This window comes from Mastomys coucha, unplaced genomic scaffold, assembly GCF_008632895.1.
Source record: "Mastomys coucha isolate ucsf_1 unplaced genomic scaffold, UCSF_Mcou_1 pScaffold23, whole genome shotgun sequence".
Taxonomy (NCBI): domain Eukaryota; kingdom Metazoa; phylum Chordata; class Mammalia; order Rodentia; family Muridae; genus Mastomys; species Mastomys coucha.
In genome coordinates, this window is record NW_022196906.1 from 115,648,139 (window position 1) to 115,656,818 (window position 8,680).

Consider the following 8,680-nt stretch of genomic DNA (forward strand, 5'->3'; position numbering starts at 1 on the left):
ATATATATATATATATATATATATATATATGTATATATATGTATATGTATATATATATACATATATATATATATGTATGTATATATATGTATATGGAATGGATATGGAAAGGTTAAAAAATCAGTAGTTATTCAGTCTACAGTCCCAGTTTGGTCCTGAAGGCCTAGAAGATTCCTGAAGAGCCGCTGGTCTTTAGTCTACCTTGGAATACAAAGGAAGCTAGAACTTATCAGTGAAGGGGTGTCAGCAATAGGATAGATGAACTAGCCAGTAAAAGCCAGGGTGAGCAGGCAGAAGGCAGTTTCCTTCTTCCAAGTCCTTTGATCTGGGTGTCACCAGAAGGTGTGGCTCAGTTTTAGGATGTGTCTTCCTGCCTTATCAAGTAATGTGATTAGGAAAACCCTTCCCAGAGGTGCCAGCAGCTTGCGTTCTAGTTGGTTCCAGATGCAGTCACATTGACAGCCAGGATCAGTCATCACAGGGCCACCTTGGCTGTTCATACTGATCTCACCCCTGTGGGTACCCGCTTGGTACTGTGCACACTAACCATATGGATACCCGCTTGGTACTGTGCACACTAACCATATGGGTACCCGCTTGGTACCGCGCACACTAACCTGAGGTGCTATTTAATCTGCATCCATGAAGGTCACTCTATTACCTAACATCGAAATGTATTGGAGGTTGCACCAGCTGAGTGCTGGTTGAGTGGAAATAGGCACTACGGTAAGAATCTGGAGCTATCGGTAGTGATGTGAATGTGTATCACAGCAGAAGTGACCACAATCCCACATTTTCTCAGACCACAATAGCTATGTGATCTTTACAGGTCATAAAAAAGTGAAGGTGAGGGTGTGCTGTGCTTCACAATTAGTTACCGTGGGACTGCCCGGACCCACTGTGCCAGGCTACTGAAGTGGAGAACCTGCCCGTTGCCCCTTGGGTTAAGGGAAGGAAGTTTCAGAGCTTGTCTTATGAGAATGAGCATATGAATTCAAGCTCAAGGTCACATGTAAGAAGTGGGATAGACCCACAGCCTCAGCACTGTGCAGGAAGCAGCAGGCAATTCCCAGAGCTCTCTGGCCAGATAAACTAGCCTGCAGGGGAAGATCTGGGCCTAAGTAAGAGACTCCCTTCTTAAACCAAAGGTGGAAGCCGTCCTCCCTCTGTCCCTCTCTGTCCCTGTCTCTCTGTCTCTGTCTCTCTCCGTCTTTGCCTTTGACTTGGGCGCGTGTGCTCTCTCTCTCTCTCTCCCCTCCCTCTCCCCCTCCCCTCCCCCTCCCTCTCTTCCCCCCTTTTCCTTTCCCCTTCCCCTTCCCCTCTCAATTATGAGAGTTTGAGTGACCCCCCCCCCAAGCATCTGCATCACTGAATAGGCCTGCAGTCATGATGATCATAGGTTAGCTTGGAAGACAGCTTTCTACATCAGCCCCAAATCCTCTGAGTTATCTCTTCCTGTATTGTATTTTTAAGAACAGATACTCCAGGGCCAGCTCAGAGCGGGGTCTATGTTGTGAACCCCTTGTGTCTTGTGCTCCTGAGAGTGGTGTGTGGATTACATCTTTGCTGCTACTTGAGCATTAAGAGCTTTGTGAATATTGTCATTAATACTTGAAATCAGTGTCATTCACAGAAGGACTGATGTTACAGGTTATCTCCTGAAGAGATGCTTTGCTCTTAATTTAACTCCTAATTAACTGTTTCCTTGACTAGTGATTCGTCTTATACACACAGGATGAGATTCTCTGTTTAGGTAACCATAAAGGAACCTCTACATTCTCCAGAGTAAAAAGGGGACCATTGTCTGGGCTGGAGACAGCTCAGTAGTTATGAATACTGTTGCCCTTGCAGAGGCTCTGAGTTCAGTACCCATGCCTGACAGTTCACAACAGCCCGCTTCTGGAGCCCCAAGGCATATGATGCCCTCATCTGGTCTCTTCATAGGCACCTGCATGTGTGTAGTACACACAGGCAAACAGACATGTGTCCCACCCCTCCCCCACACACATATGCTCACACACACACACACACACACACGCATGAGTGAGTGAATGAATGAATGAATGAACAAATCTTTTTGAAAGGAAGGGCATTCTGATGCTGTGGCTGGAGCATCCACTTTGTGCTCCTGGCTGGCAGTCTCACTATGGTTCTTAGCTATAAGATCTTAGGGAAATCAGGTTTCTATTTTCTTTTATAAAATGTTACTTTACTGAGTTCCTTCTTCTCCAAAGAGTGATAGGTAAAATATGAAAAGGAAAATTAAAATATATAGCTAAAACCAAAGACCCACACGTCTGAATATTTACAGATCAGTAACATGAACTGGAAAACTAAGGCCAAGTGTCTGGCCCGAGCCATCCAGTACAGAGGCCAACTCAAAATAAGCAGAAAAAGAGGCTGGGAGACTCAAAGGGAGCTGAGGCTAATTGAATCTCATCAGCAACCGAGAGGAGAATTCACAGCTCACCCTGCAATCAGGATTCAGAGTGGGCAGAGGGAGGTACCCCAGTATGCGGGTGCCAGGGTTCTACTTCTTACAGCAGAATAAAGATAGGAAGCCATGTTCTTATCCCCATAGGTACGGTGGCTCGGAGACACCAAATATCCACCCAAACCACTGCATGAGTCACTGGGTGAGAAATAAGAAGCCGTCTTCTATGAGGGCGTGGACTCAGAGCAAGTCCTTCATGGCAGGATGTACACACCATGTCACCAACTCCCCAGATCTACTTCCTGTGCACACTGGGTAATAGACCTTCCGTGTGGGGTATTGGAGGAGTCAGAAGAGGCCATCCAATTCCCCAGAGCTGGTGTTACAGACAGCTGTGAGCCCCTGGCCTGGTCTTGGCCTGGAACCTCACTCAGGTCTTCAGCAAGCTCTCTTGACTGTTACATCATCTCTCGGGGTTCTTTTAAAAAGTTTTTTTTTTTTTTTAAATATGTTTATTTCTTGAAGGGGAACACATAGAGAGGTCAGAGGGCAACATTCAGCATTCCGTCCTCTCCCTTCAGCTTGTGGGTTCTGGGAAACAAACAAACAAACAAACAACCAGGATTCCCTAAAGTGCCTCTGTGCACTGAGCCATCTTACCAGCCACACTCAATCACTGTTATTTCTCTTTCTCATTATCTCCATGATGCTATTGATGAAGAAGCAGGTAGGGCATGTGTGCAAGAGAGGAGAAATGGGATATGACTGGTGTGGCCAGTGGGACAGTTCTTCACACGCTCTCCTTGGTATGCAGTACTGTTTTAAACCATGGAATAGAAGGTTCTGGAAGATTGTCTCAGATTTTTTCTGTCCGATGGGGAATAAAGTCCAAGATCATTTTCTGGTGTGTTTCCCAGCAGCTTCAAGTCTGGTTATCTCCAGTTGCCCTTCAGAAAAGAGACTCCAAGAAATTAAAATGCTTGCACACAGCCTCACTGGCGGAACATGGGAGACCGTGGAGCAGGGTGATGTAAGGTCCAGTGCTAACGTCAGACTTTAAGGATGTCCAGACCTTCTTCTGAGTCCCAGTGGACTAGTCAAAGTGTCCTTTCTGTTGGGCACAATAGCCCCAAACAAGGAAGGAGGTGCAGGGACCTCAGACCGTGGACTTTCAGAGGACAGAGCCCTGCGACCCCGGTGGAAGGCAAGGAAGGCACCCTTTCTACCATGACAGTCTATCATCCCTTCACAGGCTTCCCAGGTCAAGGACAGGATGGTGGCTTCCCACTCGGCAATGCCCCTCCCCACCTCGAGTGAGCTGCTTTCTTTTCTGTGAGGGTCAAGGTTCTGTCCACTTTGAATATATTAAAAGCCAGCCTGGTGGTTTTGCTGCTGATGGGGAGGGCAGCCTTTGAGCCTTTTCTGCTGCTGCCCAAACTTGATAGTGCACCAGAAGCCGGGCAGTGACCTCCAGCAGAGGAGTAAAAGCCACCCAGTAGAGGGAAGGCTAGCCCTGTGACCCTCCCTGTGACAGCGAAACCACCGTTTCTTCAAAGAGCAGCCTTGCTGGTTGGAGTTGCTTTGTATTCTCTTTAATGGAGACTGTACAGCTTCCCAGCACGCATTCTGTTCTTGTCCTTTTTAAAACCGGGTGTGTGTGTGCATGTGCATGTGTGTGTGTGCGTGTGTGTGTGCGTGTGTGTATATGTGTGACTGTGCCTGTGTGCATGTGTGAATGTGCATGTGTGCATGTGTGTGCACGCAGGTACACATGGCAAGTTCTCTCACTGGTCTATAGTCCATCAAGTAGGTAAGGCTGGCAGGATCCAGAGTTTCAGGCATCCACCTGTATCTACCTTCCCAGTGTGGGATCATAAGCAGGTGCCTGATGCTTCATTTCCTTCTTCTTATGAGGGTTCTGGGACTTGAATCTCACCCCCACCCTGTTCTCCTTTTGTTAGCCGGTTCTGTTTCAGTCTTGGAAAAGCTATCTGTGTGATTAGAGTTTGTCTGCCCCACCTTCTTCCCCTCTCCATCACAGGGAGGATCAGGACTTGGGTTTATCCAATCAAAACATCCCATTCCCCTTGTTGCAAGGATCTGGGTGGCAGATCAGCCCATAGCCCAGAGCCAATCAGAATTCTTGTCTAAGATTTCATACTTTAACCCTGAGTGGAGGGGAATAGAGACTTTTGCACTCATCTCTCTGTCACAAAAAGTGAGAGTGGGCATCCCAGAGGATGGGACCAGCAGGGAGGGAGACAGCATCCCTCAAAACCCAGATCCAGCTGTGCCTGGTGCAGACCCACATTCTCAGTGGTCAATCAGTTCTAACATTGTGATTCCCACTGACTTCTCCAAGGTCTACCCTGCCTTGTCCCCACAGGCTGGCAAACAGAAGAATCCCTTCCTGGGTGGTCAGGATAATTCTGAAGAAAACCTGAGTTCAACACATGGTCAGAGGCCACCACAGATGTGAACACAGGCATTCACCGTCATCTTCTGGAGCTAAATGTAGTCTGAGCCCTTGCTCTGCAAGATAAGAAAAAAGAAAGGAGACTAAGTTTAAATGGAAACACCAGGCATATAAGGATTTTTCAAATGGCAGTCTCCATTAAAATGCTTCAAACAATGAAGCAAGTATGGCAGAGATGGCAGCACCTCTGAGGTGTTCCCTCAAAAACCAAAGGTAGATTCTTATCACTGAGGTTTGAATTAGCTGTGGTTTAATCTAAAGGCAGAGCATTGAACTACAAACATCCCAAATTGTCCTCCAGGTCAGGCTCAGTTGTGAAGAAAATCTGTCTGGAGATGTCAAGGGTGTCCGTGCTGAGAGGGACTGGCAGTGATTGACATATCTGTGTCAAACACCTTCTCCTTGTTCAACAGTAGTCTGGAGCAACATCTGGACGGATGTGACCTTCCATGGCCGTAATCTCAGGCTAGCTCTACTGCAAGACGGCTTTTTCAATACCAGTGTTATTTACAAGCTCAAATAAGCCGCGCTCCGTGCTCCTAAGCCCTCTCTCAGGCAATAAAATGTGATGGGTGCAATTCTGTCATTGAACAAACATGGTCTCCCCTATCCTGGGGCTCTTCTATGCTTCAGGGCTACGGGAATCAATATGCGTTGCCCACTTTGCTTATCTTTCATAAGGCCACACGGCAATTGTATCAGAAACTAATGTCAAATGAATCGGAAATACATTTTGAGCGTGTCTTCATCTGAGGAGGAGATGGACGCCGGGGGAAGACTCGGAGATCATTAATGATGGGAAATGGGCAGCGGAGGGACTTTCCCTCAACCAGAGTCAAATATCGTGCGGCTCTGTTGTTCCCATACCTTGCCCAGGGTTTCACACACATTAAGAGTTAATCAGATGCTTATTAAACAGAGCAGATAACCCACATTATTACTATTGGACATTTGAGTGAGTGACTAATATATCCATAAATAAGCTCATTATTTCCTTAAAGTGTAACTCCTGGAGTTAAAAGTTTAGATAATAGAAAACACTAATATATTTTTAGCATCTTCCCTCTCTATCTTACCTGCTTTATAAAATGGTTTTAAAACCAGCGTATATTTTGGGCATCGGCCACCACAGCACTGCTAGACCTTTTGTCCCTCCCGACACAGTGCTATTGGAAATAATGATGTCAACAGCAGGCTCTTGCCCATGCTTTCACCTACTTTTAGAGCTGAATTTTAGTCTCAGAAGATGGGCACTCCTGAAGGACACCCCACTGGGTCCTTTCTGGGTGGTGTAACAAGAGAATAAAGAGGGGACTAGAGGATTCCTGATGAAGAGAGGTTTAAAATATGTAACACCAGGGACTGGAGAGATGGCTCAGTGGGTAAAGTAAATTCAGATCCCCAACATATACATAGACTCACAGACACACAGACATACAGACATACAGACACATAGACACACATGCACACAGACACACACATGCATAGTTACACAGACAGACAGACAGACACACAGACATAGACACATAGTCTCTCTCTCTCTCTCTCTCTCTCTCTCTCTCTCTCTCTCTCTCTCTCTCTCTCTCGGCATATGCTGTAATTAATCCCAGGCCTAGGAGGTAGATTGAGGACATTCCTGGGGTCTTACTGAATAGCCATTCCAGCTGAATTGGTGAATTTCAGGTCCAGTGAAGGATTTTGTCTGAGAAAGACAAAGTGGAGGAACTGGAGGGAATTCCATAGGCAGGAGCACTTGCTGAAAAAGCATGAGGCCCTGAGTTCAAATCCCCAGTACCCACATACAAGCCAGTCTTGGTCCCACGCATGCCTGTAACTCTAGTACTGTGTATGTGGTGGAGAGAGGGCTGGTGATACATATATAACATAAGGTAGAGAGAGATTGAAAGAGACAACCAATGTGACCTCTGGATGCACACACACACACACACACACACACACACACACACACGCACACACCTGAGATGGAGAGCAATTGAAGCCTCTGGCCTCCACAGTACCCCTCCTCCACATGCACACACACGTGTGTACACACGCATGCACACACATACAGACATATGCACTTGTACACAAACACATCCAACAACAAAGACAATGTGTGGACTTTGAGAGGACCTTTGCTTTAACAAGAGAAAAACCATGGAGAAAAAGGCATCACATGCCTCAGGAGAAGAGGCTCCTGAGGTGGCTGCGCACTGTGCGGTGTCAACAGAGCACGTTCTGGAGAACTGGGATTACAAGACAGCAAGATGAGCAGAGACTGCTGCAGGTTTGGGGAGCAGGACAAGTCGACAGCTCACAGAGGACCTCAGGACACTGAAATGCTCAGCGTGCACAATACATACAGAACACCAGCATTTGTCAGAATTGCAGGTGGTGCATGAGCAAGAACCTGACTCAGGGTGACAACGATGTGCGGAGGAGGAAGGTCCATGTGTCCTAACAAGTGCCTTTGTGGCAGGCAGGGGGCAGAGGGGCAACTGTGCAGCTGACGGCCTGGACCGGAGCCAAAAAGTAAACATTTCAATTAGTTAATTTTAGAGTTACCTTACCTTTGATTGTGTGTATATGTGCCAGCCTACATGAGTGCAGGTACCCTCGGTGAAACCTGAAGAGGCCATGAGATGCATGTGGAGTTGGAGTTCCAGATAGTTGTGGGTCCTCTGGAAAAGCCACAAGCACTCTTGACCACTGAGCCATCTCTCCTGCCTGAAATTAAGTATCTAAAGGAAGGTGGGGTGGATGTGGCAGCTGAGGGGAAGGCTCGGGTAGTAAAAGCTGATAAAGTGCTTGCAGACTGACCATCATAGGCATAGGTCAGCCAGCACCTCAGTGCCTGTGACTCAGTGCATGAGAATATGGATACAATTCTCAGTTTTAAACAGCCAGGCGTGGTGGCACCTGTTGGCAATCTCAGAACTGGAGAGGTAGATATCAGTAGATCCCTGGGGCTTGTTGTCAGAGAGCTTAGCCAAATTTGAGAGCTTCAGGCCAATTGGAGACCCTGTCTCAAAAAAAAAAATGATACCCGAGGAATGACAACTGAGGTTGACCTCTGACCTACACACACACACACACACACACACACAGAGACACACACACACACAGACACACACACAGACACACACAGACACATACAAACAGACATACACACACACAGACACACACACAGACATACACAGACACACAGACATACACAGACATACACACACACAGACATACACACAGAGACATACACACACACAGACACATACACACATACACACAGACAGACACACACACACAGACATATACACACACAGACATATACACACATACACACAGACAGACACACACACACACAGACACACACAGACATACACACAGACAGACACAGACATACACACATACACACAGACAGACACAGACACACACACACAGAGACATACACACACAGGCATACACACACAGACACATACACACATACACACAGATAGACACAGACACACACACACAGACATACACACAGACACACACACACACACAAACACACACACACAGACATACACACACACAGACACATACACACATACACACAGACACACACACAGACATACACACACAGACACATACACACATACACACAGACACACACACAGACACACACACACAGACATACATACACAGACATACACACACAGAGACACATACACACATACACACAGACAGACATACACACACACAGACATACACACATACACACAGACAGACAT